Source organism: Aedes aegypti, unplaced genomic scaffold, assembly GCF_002204515.2.
Source record: "Aedes aegypti strain LVP_AGWG unplaced genomic scaffold, AaegL5.0 Primary Assembly AGWG_AaegL5_hic_scaff_797_PBJ_arrow, whole genome shotgun sequence".
In the NCBI taxonomy this organism is placed as follows: domain Eukaryota; kingdom Metazoa; phylum Arthropoda; class Insecta; order Diptera; family Culicidae; genus Aedes; species Aedes aegypti.
The window spans coordinates 21,392-39,621 of NW_018736489.1; the positions used below are offsets into that span (position 1 = coordinate 21,392).

Sequence of the window (18,230 nt, forward strand, 5' to 3'; positions counted from 1 at the left end):
CCATTTGATGTTTTGTTCAAATGTTTCGAAGCTATTTATGTATTTCAGAGCATTTCCGGAACCTGGAATTAAATTGTTAAACCAGGGAAAAGGGTGGTTGTATAAGGCAAGCGTAACTATAGTTTTACAAAATTTTCGGAGTACTTTTAGCTTAGTTAACTTTAATTTCGGCGTCAAAAAAACGAACCGACTTGTTTGGGCTTCACGAAGCACCACTTACAAAATTTTCGGAGAAATGCGTGACAAAGGGGGTGATGATTTGTGTACCATCCTTATTGAAATCAGCCCAGAAAGTTGTGTTATAATTTTACATCTTATGCACTATGAAAATCATGTTGATTTTCTGTAGTGATGACCTGTCTGATGGATATTGGAGGACTAAATCTTGATAGTTCTTAAAATAGATTGAATCATAATGGTTACATAACAGATATAATCATCGTCAATTCGTTTCTCATTTAAATATCACAATGAATAGTAATTCTGATTTAATTTATTGTAATGTAGCAATATAACAAATAACTATTTTATTACTTATTTTGATGTTTTTGATAAAAATATCAGATCAAATTATTCTGATTGTTATAATCAGAATATCATTCACGATGATATGACAACATTAAAATTAGTTTTTAATTAGATCTCATTCTCCGCTCGGGAATCGCCATGCTCTCTTCGTGAAACATTCTCACTGCCCTCCTGTACCTACTGTGTGATATTCAATATTGCAATGCGCATGGCAAACTGAAATTCCAGTATAGAGGTACATCAATATTATTTGTTTACACTTTTTCAACGTATTTCAGTCGAGAAACAAACCTTAGTGCTCTATGTTAATTGTTATTCCAAAAAATAATGTTAGAAAAAAAAATGAATCATTATGTTTAATATCCAATTATTGTGTTCAACTGCATCTGTGATATTATAGTTTATGAAATGCATCATGTTTGAAGTGAAGTTATAAATAGTTTGGGTGTACCTTTACTACTCGTATACATCGCTATAGTTCGCAGTGGTGTGTGTTTGCATTAAATAACAACTACATACTATATAATATCGAAAAATTATGTAATCAGTAATCCGAAATTATAAAACCGATAGAATTCTACAATTAATAGTTTATGCCGTGAAAGAGCAGCATATCAGACTCGGACAGGCGGAACGAAAAGTCCAACAGAATCAAGCTGTGAGAGCATTCGACGTTGTATCATCATGATCAGTAAATGAGAATAAGTGGTAAATTTGCACATTCTCGACACAGATACTAAACACGTTCAGAGCGAAGCGCGATATACTATTAAGTAGGAAGAAAAAAAACCTTCGAACGCAGTGAGCAGTGTTGTTTGCTTGTACAAGTAGGCACTTGCTTCTAATGTGTGATATTAGATTTGTGGATCAGCGTGAATAAGTGACACTACTTGCAATAATAGTTACTACAGTTCAATCCAAGTGCACTTTGGAGTTGATTAAAACAATCCCAAATTCCAGTGCTTCCTCGGATCCGAAGCAAATCGTGACCTAATGAGTGCGGAAAGAGCGTCAGCCATATCGATTTAATCAAGTGAGATGGAACTCAACGAACATGAAAGGTAAAGGATTGGAGAAGTTTAAGAATTTTGCATTTATTCCTAACATTTCATCTTGACACGCCTGACGTGTGATAGTGCTGCGTTCGCTTCAATACACTATAAAAATCTATTTTAATTACATCAAAGCGCACCGCTGTCTGCGAATCTCCTCTTGCTTTATAGAGTTGAAGATTTTACATTGTGAAAAATATGTGTGCCTACTATGCCGGCATTACTGCGAGCTGTAAAATTATCGATTTTTTATTACATCGCTGTCATCAAAGTTGATGTAAGTGTCACCACAATGTGGAACAAATTGGATGGAATAGTTTTTCAAATTGTTTGAAATAAATACTAAGTTTATGATAATAAACAAAGCTAACAGTTAAGTGATTTTACTATCAAGTATTTTTTTTATTGAGCTTTTTTTCATACATCTTTTTTAGTATGTCGTCTATTTCAAGATTCAAGATTCAAGATTCAAGAGAAACTTGCCTAGAAAAATGGTCTAAGAAGATGTAAATTTTATTATAAAGTCATCATATCTTTTCATGTGATGATTTCAGTTGTGTATATTTGTGTTATATAAAATGAACATAATATTATTATGATCATGAATTGCACTTGAGTATGGAAATGATAAAAACTGTATTTAAGGTACAACAAGCTAAGTAGCAAAATTCAACAGTGAAAAAAACAGTGTTTTTTTGCTCGGGTATTGTATTTTAAAAATTATTTGTTTATTAAAGTACCCCGGGACAATTGAGAATCCGAGGTAAGTGAGACCTTCCGTTAGAGCTCATTTAGGAAAAAAAATCAAGGAAGAGGTATTGTTCTAGAAAACTGAAGCTACGGAATGTATTTAGTACAAAAATATTATTTTTATTACCATGTGCTCCATGCAACAATTGTCAATTCAGCGCCATTTTCAACTTGCAAAAATTGACACGTTTCACATTTTGCATAGGCTCACAAAAAATAATAAAATCGAATTACAATCTGTAAGCTACCATTTTAAGCATTATTAAAAGCTGCTTACGATAAACAGGTAGGGTGCAGAGCTACTTGGGCACTTCCATAATTCACTTTGACATGGGGAGGCTTTTCTCAGTCGAATTGTCTAAAACTTTGCAGTAAGAAGCACTTCAATACGACGCATATTGTGTCCAAATCAGAGCTCAGTAGCTATAAAAACCCAACTGTTGAAGTGAATCAAAAGTGCCCAAAATAGGAGCAGGCTCCCTATTTTATATTCCCCCCAAAATATCTTTATACCCGGGGTAAGCTTGACCTTTCAAAACAAGCACCAGAATCAGAACTTTTCCTACACCTTTTAAACATTTTCCTAGAAAGTAGCACTAAAACAATCAAGCAAATGATTATTATAAAAAAGATCAATCTCAAAGTAGGGAGACTTACGGCTTCGGCACCATTCGACTATTATCGGCAACAAAATTTAAACGCCGAATACACAGTAATTTCTTATCAAATCACATCAATGAAAACATTCAGATGATTCTTTGTTCTGTCCGCTTCCCACTGACGAGATTTACGAGACTGAACAAACAATACCGCCAGAGATGTCATCAATTCAAATGAACACGCCTCAAAATGCGACTGATTTGGAGCTGCCGAAGAGATTTACCTGCAGCTCTTAAGGGAAAAAGGCCGAAGAGAACGAGGTTGCCGACAATAGTCACATTGACAAGAGATGTTCGCAGCGTTGTAAAAACGTTTCCAAAAGCATTTTGACAAGTCTGTCGGTGTGAATCGTTATAGAATTGAACAACGCATATATGTAAACAGATAAACACGGAATTTGTCTGCTGATGTCCGAGAAAATAATAAAAGAAGCGCGACATCGGCTTAGACTGCCGAGAATACGTAAGTTCCCCTACTTTATTGTTGTGTGCTGACTGGTTTCGTTAGGGTGACCAACCTTGCTATACGCTGTTCGTTCAAAATAGGAAGCTGTTGATATAAGCGAATTCCACCTTCGCAGGTAATTTAGCATCCCATGCCAATTGACGGTTGTTCTCATCCTGCAAGCGCCAAAGAAGTTGCATGATGATTTTAGTCTTAGTAATTACCGCTCCAACAAGCCCTAAGGGGTCAAAAAGGGTTGCGATTTCGGATAAAACCTTCCGTTTGGTTAGAATGGTGTCTTCTGTCAATGACGAAAATCGAAATTTGAACCGGAAGGTATAGACTAGTACACGACACTGAAGACGGCCTTACAGTTGTGGTCGAAATACGCGAATCTGTCAAAGGATACAAACTCTAGTGGAATTGAATGGTATAGCACTAAATTCGGTTTTTTCATCTACTTATATGTATTCTACTAAACAGCTCGAAGATTTATTAACATTTGGGTTCTCTGCTCCGGTAATGACGTCGTCCATATATAAATTCTCCTTTTCTATATAAAAGTTGGTTTTCATGGCTAACTCGATGCTCCCTTGGATAGCAATTGCACTGATTTCGTGTTCTGTAACTCGATACCTCCCTAACTCGATGGTGCCTTCAATATCGAGTAAGGGAGAGTTAACTGTATATACTTGCTGCACAGCTAAAAATATGTTGCAAATTTAAGTTTATTTTCATGCACATATTTGGAGCATCAAAATAAACCTAAATTTCAACGACTAATTCATTATTTTTCAATCGAATTCACTTTAAATTTACACGATCATGTAATATTCAATCATTTTCAGTTGAAAATTGGATGTATATTCATTTGATTTTACATGATGCTGTAACAACACACGAATTTGATTTATTTTTACAGAAGACTTCAGTTTACATTACATTGAAAATTAAATATTTTTTTCTGTGTGGATAAACTGGGCAAACTCTAGGAACGGGTCATCCTAAACGGGGTGGCTAAATGTACGAAGAGCGAGAACGGACTACCAGAAAGGCAGTTCGGAGCCAGTGCTGGAAAGAATCATGCCGTTTACGCAAAATGAACCAATATTAAGCAGGATCCACGCTCACGCGCTCACGAACCAACAGCGACCGATTTACTCACAGATTCTTGCGTCGGAAAACCAGAACAAAACAAATGTAAAAAGAGCGTGATTGCTGGATGAGCAGAGTCTGCTCACAGCCGTTCTTTTTTCCGTTCATAGTTATTTTTTTAATAATTGGGTGAATTATGATTATAATAGATAGATTACAAACTAAAGTACGACAGTTTTAAGATAATTAACCGATATATGGTGTTATTGTAGAAATAACACAATGAATCAGATGCGTGAATGCATGTCAAAATAAAATGATGCGATGCCCTCTACAGTATTTGTGTTTGGGCGATCTTGAGCAAGGAAAGCAAGAACGCAATCGCACAAAAGGAACCACCGATGCGGTAGCATTTTTCTGTTGTGCATGAACAGACTCTGTTCACCGTTTTACACCGTTTTTTTACTGTTCGGAGCCAGGAAGGAAAAGTCGACGCTAGACGCAATGGGCCGAATTCTGCCGAGCTACTCCGAGAATTGAGTGCTGGTGTATGCAACCGACGCTGGCCAAAAGAAGTTAAAAGTAACGACGGGAGTTCCGCAAGGGTCCATACTGGGTCCGACGCTGTGGAATGGGATGTATGATGGGGTCCTATCACTGGAGTTACCCATGGGCGTTGAGATCGTCGGCTTTGCTGATGACGTCGTCCTAACAGTAATAGGTGAAACGCTGGAGGAAGTGGAACTGCTACACATAAAGGCAATGGGCACGGTCGAGAACTGTAATGGAGTCAAGCTGCAGATAGCCCACCACAAAACGGAGGTGCTACTGGTCAGCAATCGTAAAGCGGTTCAAAACGCTGAGATTACCGTCGGGAGACATGTCATAGCATTACAGCGGTCACTAAGACACCTGGATCACGCCCAGGTAGACGATTGACTTAACTTCAACAGCCACGACGACTATGCATGTGAGAAGGCGGCAAAGGCGACCAAGTATCATGCCGAACGCCCATGGTCCGAGAAGCAGTATGAGGCGTCTTTTGGCTAGCGTATCATCGCGGATACTGAGAACGGAGATCCGGCCTGGTGCGCAGCACTGCAAACCAAGCGCAATCGGAACAAGCTCAACAGCACCTTCTGACTCATGGCACTGAGAGTAGCAAACGCATACAGAACAATATCGGAGGCAGCATATGTGATCACCGGGATGATTCCGATTTGCATCACCCTGGGAGAAGACATTAGAGTGTTATCAGAGGAGAGGCACTAGACATGTGAGGAAATTTGCGAGGATCGACTCGCTGGTCCAGTGGCAACAAAATTAGGTTACATCTGAGGAAGGTAGGTGGACCCACAGAATTATCCCGAATGTGTCGACCTGGGTAAACAGGGAGCATGACGTCATGACAGTTCCTGTCAGGTCACGGTTGCTTCAAACAGTATTTGCATCGGTTCGGCCACGCTCTGTCACCATTCTGTCCCGTATGTAATGAGAGAAAGGAAACGCCGGACCATGTTATCTTCGATTGCCCGAGGTTCAACATGGAACGAAGTGCGGCGGCTGCTTTTGGACAGGACTTCAATGCAGACAGAATGGTAAGCGATCCTAACCTTTGGAATCTGGCGAACAATATGGTGGTGGAGATAACTTCTATCTTGCAGAGAAACTGGCGGGAAGAGCAGCGAAATGAGAGACGGAATCGTTTGACCGACCTCGGCACTCGAATAAGCCTGACGAAGAAGGAAGATGAAGATCTTCGCTGTGATAATCTCCGACGTCAGGAAGTCAGGAGGAGAAGAAAGCGAGAAGTGAAGAAGAGAGTTCATCGCATGGAAAGCGATAGAGAAGCAAAGGAAGATGAAAAGGCAGACTGCTCAACATACAAGAGCAAACCACTGAAAGACTGCGCAGAGTGCAAGAGCACAGAGCGGGAAAACGTCAAGAGCGTAATAGAAGTGCACTGCACTGCTTACAGATACTTATAATTTCCAATTGTAGTGAAGTAACTTGTTGTTTTTTTTTATTTGAGATAATTTCACACATGATATCACCCCATCGGTAACAAATCGACTCGAAGAATGACATATTTTGAAAAATTATTCATTCATTCGTAAACATTATAATAAAACAGAAATCATACGGATCTAGTGTATTAGTCTGAGAAATGTTAGAAGTCATGCAAAAATCCGAAGATATAATAATATTTTCATCACTTTTATAAACCTTTCACCGACAGTCCAGTTGGTCCTTCAAGCCGGATATAACGTCGAAGAGTGAATCCAGTGCATCTGAACACAAAAGTGTGAATGCTTTTGGAATGGAAAAAAATCGGTGCAAAGTGCATGTCTGAACACTACATACCAAAGAACGCAATTAGTGTCGTTGTTGAGGACCGTGCCTTTTTTAGGATTGCAGAATCCACACTCTTACGAGTTCGACTAATGTCAAACTTCGATCACATTAATATCTGTTAGAACTGAGGCACCAATACATTTTTTAACCCGAGTCATCTGAAAAACTACCAAAATTAGCGCTAGTTCTGATAATAAATTCAGTTAGTTGCCAGTACCTCAAACAAGAAGCATCTCGAGATTTCTAGTTGAAGTGACCCCAAATAAAGCAGTGTGGTGAAATTATTATATAGCGAGTGCAGTGAATCATTGTGACATCCCCAAGGTTCTTTGTGAACGTTACAAGGTCTTCGTGGTGTTCTGGATCACACATTGTCCGTCGCTGGTGAGTCGGAATTCAAGAGTAGGGTCCTTCTGTAGCCACATCCTGCCACTCCCGAGCCGTTGCCGCAACAGTCGTTGATGTACCCCACCAGATAGAACAATAAGTGAGCATTTGTTGCCAGAGAAAGTTAAGTTGTGCCATTACGATAGAAAGATTCTGCCGAGAATGTAGAAAGTAATATTAATAAAAGATGAATATCGTGTACAAGATAATAAAGATAAAAAATGTAAAACCATATTTATCAAACATTCAAGTAATCTTTTCCACCCAGAATGCTGAATAGGACGTGAACTTTCATGCAAGATATAGTTTCTTCTATATGGCAAGATACAATACTTTTCTAAATAATCAAAAAACTACTCTTGAGTATCAAAAGAATTATGAACCTTAATGATAAGTACTCTTTAACACATAAAATTTGAATTCTGTGATAAATTAAGCACATAAATCGTTATACAAGCTGGTAAACTTGTACGAAATTGTAAAATAATGCATTTTCAACATACAATATCTCAAAAACTAGACGTGATAGGATATTTTTGAAAACTTCAATAGATCCAGCAGCCCTAAATTAAATAAATATAGGTATTCTGGTGCTTCGCAGTTTATCTTTAATGATCTTCTAAATGACTGTTTCTGGGCAGTCAGCCAAGAAGGATTATTAAAAATAATAGAATAACTATTAAAATTATTGTATTGACATAAATACGCGCAACAAATACATTCATTATTCCAAAAGTTACAGGTTTATTTTTTGTTATTGTCCATTTTATTCAAAATGTGTAAACAATATATTTCTGAAATATGTGAAAGCTTTTGTAGATATCCGCAATTACTATAAATCGTTTTTGTGTCTTCTGCGCTATAATAATAGTATAGTAATAAAGCAAATAAAATACAAAGACAATAAATTTTATTTGCAATTGGATGAAATGGACAAATCAAAGCGAAATTTTCGAAAAAGTTGGTGAGAATCTAATCAACGATATCCAATTCGCTAGACAGACGCGTTACCGCTACGCCACGAGAGGGCCATTTTCAATTAATTCAGTATCACAAAACAATAGAACAGATTGTAATTTAATTGTGAATAGTATATTTCTTTCTTCAGTTAACCTGATGGAAAGTATGGGATTGTATAAAAATTAATGTATTTTTATTCCGACAATAATTTGAGTTAACAACTAATTATGGATATTTCAACTATTTTCAGCTTGGATAAAATCACCAACAGTTACACCATGGAATAAAGGATCTTCAGTTCAAGATTAGCTTTCCTAGTCATTGGGGGGTCGGGCGATTGCCTGTACCCCCTACTAGTGAGATTTTAGCGACAATTAGTATGTTCGAACAAATAAAAACCGAACCAATGGGATTCTACACCGCTTATCCACCACCCCAGGGTGCCCAGACACCAATTACAACAGCCACTCGCACTGACCAAACCCAACAAACCGTAATAGCCGTTAATGAGAGCAAGCCAGTCGTCACCAGTAATGAACCAGTTGTTTCCGACCCAACCTGTTAATGTAAGTATTTCTGTACCGCAAACATTTAAACCCTTTAATGTTGGTTATGTTAGCTCTAATTTAAATATGTGTTGTCTAAACATGTCCAATTTAAGGACAGTTTACTAAAAAAAAATAACATAACTACGATTTTTGACTTACTTTGAACATTTTAACACTAAATATCAGTACATGCAATAGTTACCTAAGTACTTAAGAGAATGTAAGAAACTTCTTCCCCTCTCATAGAAATATTTGGCTCCCCTATGCTCAAACGACTTATATTATGGTAAATAGCATCCTCCCAAAGTTTGAAATGAATCGGAAGAAATTTGACTGTGCACTGGCCATTTGAAGTTTATATGGAGATTACTATGGAAAACGCCATCCTTTTGTGTTCAGCCCTCTATCTCTTCGTCATAAAGTTTCATGGGAAAGTGAACACAATCTTCTCATGTGAAATCCTTTTCAACTTTGCCGAAGACCACATTTTGATTGGACGTCAGGATAAATTGCTAGTCATAATCATAAACTGGGTATGCATTTTACATGCTTAACCAACTGCCCGGCAGGCAAACAGTGCTACTCCTGGTGGGTAGAATAGATCAAAGTAATCCAGGCTACTATGTTCTACAGCAAAACAGCAGTGTTGCTCTAAAAGTAATTGAATGATCATCTCAGCATGATTTTAGACTTTATCATCAATAATAACAAATTATCCTCACGTCCCATCAAAATGCAGTCTTCGGCAAAGTTGTAGCTGGGAAGATTTCACATAAGAGGAGCTTGTTCACTGAACACAAAAGCTTGCCTTTTCCATAGTAATTTCCATATAAACTTCAAATGGCGTGTGCACAACCAAATATCTTCCAAATCACTTCAAATTTTGGGAGAATGATTTTTATCATTATTTACACCGTTTAAGCATAGGGGAGCAAAAATTTCAAAATTTGTATCAGTCTAATGGGCATGTGATAGAATTTATGACCTGCTGTTTAGTATTCAGTACAGTGAGAGTGCTTCAAAGAGATTGAAATTTATCTATGTTTGCTTCTAATAGATCATTGTTATCCATTCCAGGAGTCATTCCACCGGCACCAAGCCGAAGTAAAGGCAAACATGCAAAGTTTGTGGCAAAACATTATCTTCCCCGAGCAGCTATTATGTGCACATGAAACTCCATTCCGGGAACGAAACCATTCGCTTGTACGGTAAGTATTGTAGAAAGAATTAAATAATGTTCATTGCAGGGGCATAACTGAAAAAAAAATACTTGTATTTGTGATTTTTGGTCATTTGATTTCTGAAATATCCTTTGGAGGACCTCCACTCCCTAACCCATATACAAATATTTAAGGCATCAGATATTTTTCTTATGTTCGTCATCATAATTTTGAAGAAGAATAGCCATTTGAGGAATTTTTTTGAAAAAGCTTCTATCTGACATTGTGTGGCACAAATGTATTTTTAAAGACTGATTTTTTTTGGGGAGTTGAGGTCTCCCAAGTAACATTTCTATAAGCAGGTGACCAATTTTCAAAAAGAAATTTACTCCACTTACTTTTGTGGCGTTACGTCCTTCCAGACATGCCCCATCGTTGCGCTAACAAACTCGGTCCATGGCTGCTTGTCCCACACTTCCAAGATCGTGCTCCAGTTGGTCAAACCACCTAGTTCGTTGCACCTTGTACCAGTCCGATTCGAAATGAACACAATTTTTGCGTGATTGTTGTCTGGTATTTTCACAACGTGTCTTGCCCATAGCATCCTTCCAGCTTTGGCGACATTCTGGGTTCACCGTAGAGTTGCGCAAGCTCGTGGTTTATTCTTCTCCTCCATACGCCGTTCTCACATACTGCGTCAAAGATCGTCCTAAGCACACGTCGTTCGCTTGTAGGTTCTCCTCGAACATTGTGCACGTGTCATGCGCCGTCCACAAACTACATAACTCTCGAAAGGAAGGGGGGGGGTAGGTTCAGGCGTTACGGCATGCATTGCGATTAGACGGCAGAAGATGATCTGAGAAAGCACTTTTGTCAACCTTTTTTATTGGTTATTTTACTCCCTTCTTGTGCTCCTGTAGTAACTGTTATGTATACTAGATTCTGGCTATCAATCGGTGCCGACAAGTAGCCGGGTCTTTAGCCGGGCCGATTTAATAAGTTCGGTCCAATGCCATCCTTCCCAGCTGCTTTGATGTTCTGACCTATTGTTGAGAGGTTGGCACGTCTCCCTCATCCGTCGCACCGATAAAGCCATTCTCCTGCTGCCTTGGTCTTCCTCCTCTGCCTCATTCAATATTCATCGTAGTGGTGCTTCCACCTTTCAATCACCTCACGTTCGTTCGTCAAGATACCTCCATATTTATCTCGGCACAAAGCCTTTTCAGGATGCGTATAGTTTCTTGTAAAACTTACGTGTTACTTGAAAACGATAAAGCTGCTCTTCCAGGAGACGTTTTTATCCCCGAATAGATGGGTTTCCCGCATTCGCTTTTGTTTGTTTATTGTTCCACATTTTGACGGGTATACCTTGCTGCAGCATCATCGCCAAAGATGCTTGATTTAGTAATTTAGTCGTAAGAAAATAAGTTAGAGGCGATAAACCTATCAGAAAACATAGTTTTTCTATTTTTCTATTGGTTGATGTATCAGGTATCAGAAGGCCGGCTCCAAAGGCACGTTCCCCACCAGTTGGGAGATTTGTGCCATCGCCATATGTTAGCCTATTTCATCATCTACCCGATGGGAGAGGAAAGGGAAAGGTAAATGGGAGGAAATAGGGATGGGGTCCCTTGCAGAGGGAAGATCGCATAAGCGAAATGAGAGCTTGTAGCTCCATACCACTATGGGTTCGAACAGCGAACAGCAAAAAGGACACTGCAAAAACGCATGAGCGTAAAGAGAGCCTATAACTCATTACCACAGCGGGTTGAGAAATAATAGAATGTCCTGAAGATTCAGGCTTCTGAAATCAGTTTCACTTAATAAGTGTTTACCAAATAATTGGAATCGCATTTGCGCAAAAACTGGACAGTTACATATCAGGTGACACGAAGTTCCATAATCAGCACGCTGAATATTTGCCATGTGATAAATGAGTCGGCAGTGGCCTGTCAACGCTCTGACCAAGAGACTGCAATTCTGATTTGACAGATTTGTTAAATACTTCGCCGCCCTTGGAGATGGCTCAGTAATGTACAATTTTGTTCGATGACACGACTCCAAACTATTCCAATATTCCTTGTGCTGCGTTGCCGTCTAAGAATTTATCTGAAGCTTCACCCTGCACTTCGAAATTGGAATATCTGGCTCAGGGCCATTGAAGTCATGCTCCATCGCGAGCTAGCTCATCAGCCAAATTATTTCCAGCGATGGAAGAATGGCCAGGTACCCATACAAGGTTTACGGAGTTGACTGAATTCAGTTCCTCATGCGATAACAAGCTTCGACCTTGAGTTGGCCGAAGCAAGAGCTTTTATAGCAGCCTGACTATCTGAACAGAAGTATATGACTTTACTCATTACGCGCTGTTGAAGTGCTAATGGCACTCCACACATAAGAGCAAATATTTCCGCATGAAAAACGGTGCAGTTTCTACCAAGTGAGTAAAACTGATTCAGCCTTACCTCACGAGAATATACAGCTGCACCAGCTCTACCTTCAAGAAGGGAGCCATCAGTGTAACATACTATATTGTTAGATATACTTCTTTCCAAATAGCCAGACGTCCACTCTTCCCGTGAAGGGAATTGTGTGGTAAATGTCCTGTAAGGAAAGTGACAAGCAATTGTGAGATCACTTGGAGCAAGGGCAATTTTGTCCCAATTCACCAAAAGTGGAAACAACGAAGTGTGTGTAGATCTACGATTCACTGGATTTTTCTCCAGTAGATCCAGTACCCACAAACGGTAAGAGCAAGAAAGTGCTTCTTGTTTAAGATGTATGTGTAGTGGCGCAACGTCGAAAAGGGCCTTGAGCGCTGCTGTGGGAGTTGTAGAGAACGCACCAGACATCGCCATCAAGCACATCCTTTGCAGATGGCCCATTTTTGACTGGATTATTCTCACTTCACCCTTTTGCCACGACACAAGACATCCATATGCCAATATTGGTCGAACAACTGTTGTGTAAATCCATTTGATATATTTGGGTTTGAGGCCCCAAGTTTTACCAAAGGATCGCCGGCATTGACCGAAGGCCATGCAAGCTTTTTTGACTCTGAAATCAATGTGAGGTGTCCATGAAAGTTTGGAATCTAGAATGACTCCGACATACTTTACTTGATCAGTCACATTAATCTCAGTGCCAAAAAGACTTAAAGGTCGAATTCCATCGCGGTTTCGTCTTTCCGTAAAAAGAACAATAGATGTTTTATTTGGGTTAACCGAAAGGCCATATTGGCGACACCAACTCTCGACTACCTGAAGTGTACTTTGCATCAGGTCGAATAGGGTGCTTATGCACATACCAACTATCAAAGATAGATAGTCGTCGGCAAATCCATAAGTTGGAAAAGCGCAATTATTGAGTTGCCTCAATAGCGTATCTGCTACGAGATTCCACAAAAGTGGTGATAAGACTCCCCCTTGGGGGCATCCGCAAACACTCAATTTTCGAATCGCTGCTTGACGCAATGTCGAGAAGAGATGTCGGTTTTTGAGCATTTGATGAATCCAATTGGTAATCATTGTAGGTAGCCCATGGTTTCGTGCGGCTTCCTATATGGCATCGAAAGACACGTTATCAAAGGCACCCTCAATATCCAAGAAAACACCCAAGCAGGATTGCTTCTGAGCGAATGCTTTCTCGATATCGTAAACAACTTTGTGTAAGAGAGTCACAGTGGACTTTCCAGATTGGTAAGCATGTTGATTCACATGAAGAGGCATGTTTGCCAAATAAACATCACGGATGTGATGATCGATAATGCGTTCCAGACATTTCAGAAGAAAAGAGGTCAGACTGATTGGTCTAAAACTCTTCGCTTCTTCATACGACGCACGTCCTCCTTTCGGGATAAACTTTACAGTAATATCACGCCAGGATCTGTGAATGTACCCGGTAGCAAAACTGCTTACAAGTAGCTGTTTCAAAACATGTTTGATAAACTCAAATCCCTTTTGGAGCAGAACAGGATAAATCCCATCCGCTCCTGGAGATTTGAAAGGAGCAAAACTATTAAGTGCCCATTGAATCGATTCAGTAGTTACAATACTGCGAGCCGAGGCCAGAGACTCGTAACTACATGAAAAGACATTTGGTTCATCCGTAGATGCTATGTCCACACATCCGGGGAAGTGTTGATTGAATAAACATTCTAAAACTTCTTCATCGGAGGAAGTAAAGTCACCATTAGGTAAGCGAATTTCGTTCACTTTGGAAATCCTTAGATTTCTGCAAGGATTTTGTTCAGGCCGACTGACTTCACTCAAACTGGAAACATTTGTACGAAGGTTTTTCCAGCCGATCGTTCAGCAGAACGAAGAGCCTTCTTGTAAGCCTTGCGAGCCGACTTGAACGACTCTGATCAGCTGAACGGCGTCTGATTTCCAACTCCTTCTACATTGTTTTCCTGAGTCTAGTCAGATCGAGAATTCCACCATGGGGTCCCTCTTGTTAGTCTTACAGACCGCAGAGGACATGCTTCTTCAAAAGCTTCCATAATGTAGGATGTTGTAGTATCAACGAGGCATCATCCAGATCACTTGGATTTTCAATGGACGGAGAATATCCATGAAATTTTGGTCGCCAGTTTGTTGACCAGGATTCCTGAACGCAAAATCTGCGCAGTCACATTTGAATGTTCAAAGAAGATGTAGCGATGATCATATAATGATTCCTCATCTGATACATGCCAATTCGTCAACTCGTGACTGATTCTATTCGAGCAGAGCGTTATGTCTAACACTTCTTTTCTATTAGAAACCATGAAGAGTTGGGCGATTGCCTATGTTAAGTAATCCAAGGTCTGTACTACTTAAGTATTCCATTAGACTGGAGCCTCTCAAATTGATAACTGAGCTGCCCCAGATGATGTGATGAGCATTAGCATCACTGCCCACAATCAGCGGAAGGCCTTTTGTTACGCAGTGTACGACAACTCGTTTGAAGTCATCCGTTGGGGATGGTTCATCATGTGGTAAATATACCGAACAATAGACGTTTTCCTGTTGAGGTCACCAACAGAAACATCGATTGTGACAGCGCATACATCTCTAGTAGTTAACTCAGAAATGAGTGTAGCAACGATTGCTTTATTAACGAGCACGCATGCGCAGGCATGGAGCGCGAGTTTGCCATTTCAGGTTTGCTGAAAGTAGCAAAAACTGGGTCCACAAGGTTACCTAGATAGAAGTTCCCTCTACGAAAGTAGGGTTCTTGAACTAGCGCCACTTGGGCTGCACCATTTGCATGAGTCTGCAAAGATTGATCGTTGCTGTTCTTTTATGCTGAAGATTGATCTGAGCTAACCTAACCGTAGCCACTACCCAAACTTAGCAGGATTAAGCTTTTTGCAATCTCAGCACGGAAAAGACCAGCAACGAAAAAACCAGATCGGTATCTATTTAAAGTCGCCAAAGGCGAAAGAGCACAGAATACACTGTGTAAAACGCATAATGCGAATCCATATAGGTGATAATTTAAATTAAATGTCAACATATTCATAATCCCACCCTTATTAAGCCTCAGGATAGAGACTGAAGAAGGGCAGCCGATTATCTCGGAGAAACACAAGGTCACCTGCACCATTGCTCCGGGTAGCACAGGAAGGACTCAATACTGTGGAGGGCGCCCTGGTACCCCACAGGCTCCGTTAGCGGTTAGGTTTTATTTAGACCCCCCTAACCATTCATTCCTAGGCACGGTACGCATCACAGCATAAATTAGGGGTCACCTGTGAGGTGGACTTTTACCACCGGAACAGGCAGTCCGTAGTGTTAATTCTTAGCCAGTTGAAAAAAACCGCTACCGACACTACGCGGCTATCTAGGCTGCTCGGGAAAAGGAGGTTAACCCGTTAACGCCCAAGGTATCTCACAATTGGAATTCAGCTCCGTTTTTGTTATTCATAGTCGTATTCCCATAAATTAAACCTTATTTCACCAAAAAAAATCAAGTCTATGGTGGGGATCCAAAAAAATTCTTTAAAGTGTGTCGTCCATATCTAGCTGTTCTATAAGTTTATTTTCGAGATTAATCAAATATATTTTCATGCAGTTAGACCCATTACAATGTAAACAAGTTGAAAAAAACTGCTGGTGTGGGGTAATTCATAAATTACGCCACGTACAGAACTGGAAGGAGGGGTTACAATGAAACGTGACTACCCGTATAAAAATTGGAATGCATACAAACAGTGTGAAACAGAGGAAAATTGAGGAGGATGAATATGGCAAAACTTTGCGTGACGTAATTTATGGACGTACCCTGATAAAGAAATTGCAACATAAAGAATAAAAATTTCAGAGGCGAAAGGTTCATGCCAGAATCAAATCATTTAGTGACTTCAATTCAATTTTCTGCTCTACCACGTAAGAAAGATACAGACATACATACATTTCCATACATGTACATGTACAATTATGCACACTTATTTATACCAAAAAACAAAATAAAATCTTACATCAAATATTTTGATTTAGAAAAAAACCTACAGATGTTTCAAAATAGTCTTCAAAAAGATTATATAAAACTTGCCAGCTGATAATAGAAACATAACTATCAAAATATTTTTTCTGGGTCAAGTTATTAGTATATGTGGCTCGGATCTGACAGCGATCGAAATATATAGATTTGCAATATCAGAATTTCATTAGTGCTGATCAAAAGTTAGTTCTTCAGTCAAATATTGGACTCCAACTATTACATGCTTTACAGATGTGAATACTTGAAGCCAACATTATTCGGCTATAAGGTTGAAGTTACTGCATCATTGATGCATATAGTCTTATTCACCGATAGAACTGAATCCACGTGGTCCAAGATTTTTGACACTAGAGCTGGCCAGAATACCTGGGGAGCATACTGAAACGTGCCCGCTCAAATGTCACAGTTCTTGGTCTTAGTGAGATCAGCAAAGAAGGCTCTTTACTGCTACCTCAACGTGTCGCTGGTTCTAAAAAGTAAACAACCATACAAAACTACGACCAAACAATGGTGAAGGCGTAATCAATTTTCTCGAAAACATTCATTTTGGGAATGAGGTAGAATTTTCTGATTAAATTGGCAACAACGTAGCGCGTAGTAAGTAACTGCTTGTAAACAATTTCTTTCAAGCGCATTTATTACCTGTAATTTTGCGAAAAATAATTTTTACTTTTCCACGTTTAAGTCATAAAACTGGTTCTGGACTTAGGTTGGCGGCTATTCAATTTTACTCTCATTTGACAGCCGCCCTTCACCCTTGGAGTTCAGTTCATGGATGGATAAATCAATTTGTCGGTTTTTTCGTTCTTTACTCCCTTCAAAAGATTAAAAGATCTAAATGGTGTCAAGGTTCATCTAAAAATGTAAGGAGCATTGCATCCGAAATAAGCGATTGTTGCTCGGATCAATAGTAAGTATCCATTGTTTTGATCCAGGCTGACCAATTTCTTATTGGTTGTTTCCTTGATGTTTCGCACATAACAACAATTCCCAGCTAATATGTTTTTTTTTTGCGAAAATATCTCCTTTAGTTGATCATCGTTTTCGAAGATACCAATTTTTTCATCACTGGACTTCAATCATGAGAATAACTTCCGAACTAAGAATGGTTAAGGCGAATAGTTTTCTTTGGATTTAATCAGTGGACTGATATATAAACGAATAAAATTTGTGCCCAGTAGTGCCATTTAGATGATTTCCGAAGTAATAAGTTTCCAGGCGAATAGGTCTCATTCAGTTCTCCAACTTTGTCAAAAACACTAACTTCGTATCCAATCTCTAGATTGAGATAAAAGCAAATATGTTTGTCTACTAGCGCGACCTTGGGAGAATTTCCCAAACTACTATGTTTCTGGGCGAATAGATCCCATTTAGTTGAACACTTTTGTCGAAGATACCAATTTAGAGAGTTTGGTTTTTTTCAGTCTCATCGCTGGACTGATATAAAAAAAAAAATAAAATATTTGACCATTAGCGCCACCTTGTGAGTGTTTTCCGAACTAATTTGGTTTTAGGCGAATAGGATTCATTAAGTTGTTCAACATTGTCCATGACACAAACTTTGTATCTAATCACTTGACTGAGATATGAGCAAATACAATCTTTGCCCACTAGCGCCATCTTGTGAGTGTTATAAGGTTTTATCTGACTAAGTATCATTTAGTTGTTCAACATTGTCGAAGACAACAATTTTGTATCTCATAACAAAACTTAGATGCAAGCAAATACAATATTTGCCCACTAGTGCAATCCAGTGAATGTTTTCTGAACTAATAAGTTTTCGGGCGAATAGATCTCATTCAGTT

The 18,230-nt window shown here is 39.2% G+C and overlaps 1 long non-coding RNA gene across 1 annotated transcript; it reads left to right on the plus strand.

Annotated features, from left to right (window-relative positions):
* The first annotated feature begins 1,003 nt into the window (after positions 1 to 1,003).
* Positions 1,004 to 8,723, plus strand: LOC110681395. The gene is made up of 2 exons (XR_002503188.1): positions 1,004 to 1,589; positions 8,482 to 8,723. It is a non-coding gene; the product is annotated as an uncharacterized LOC110681395 (long non-coding RNA).
* Positions 8,724 to 18,230: the final 9,507 nt, after the last annotated feature.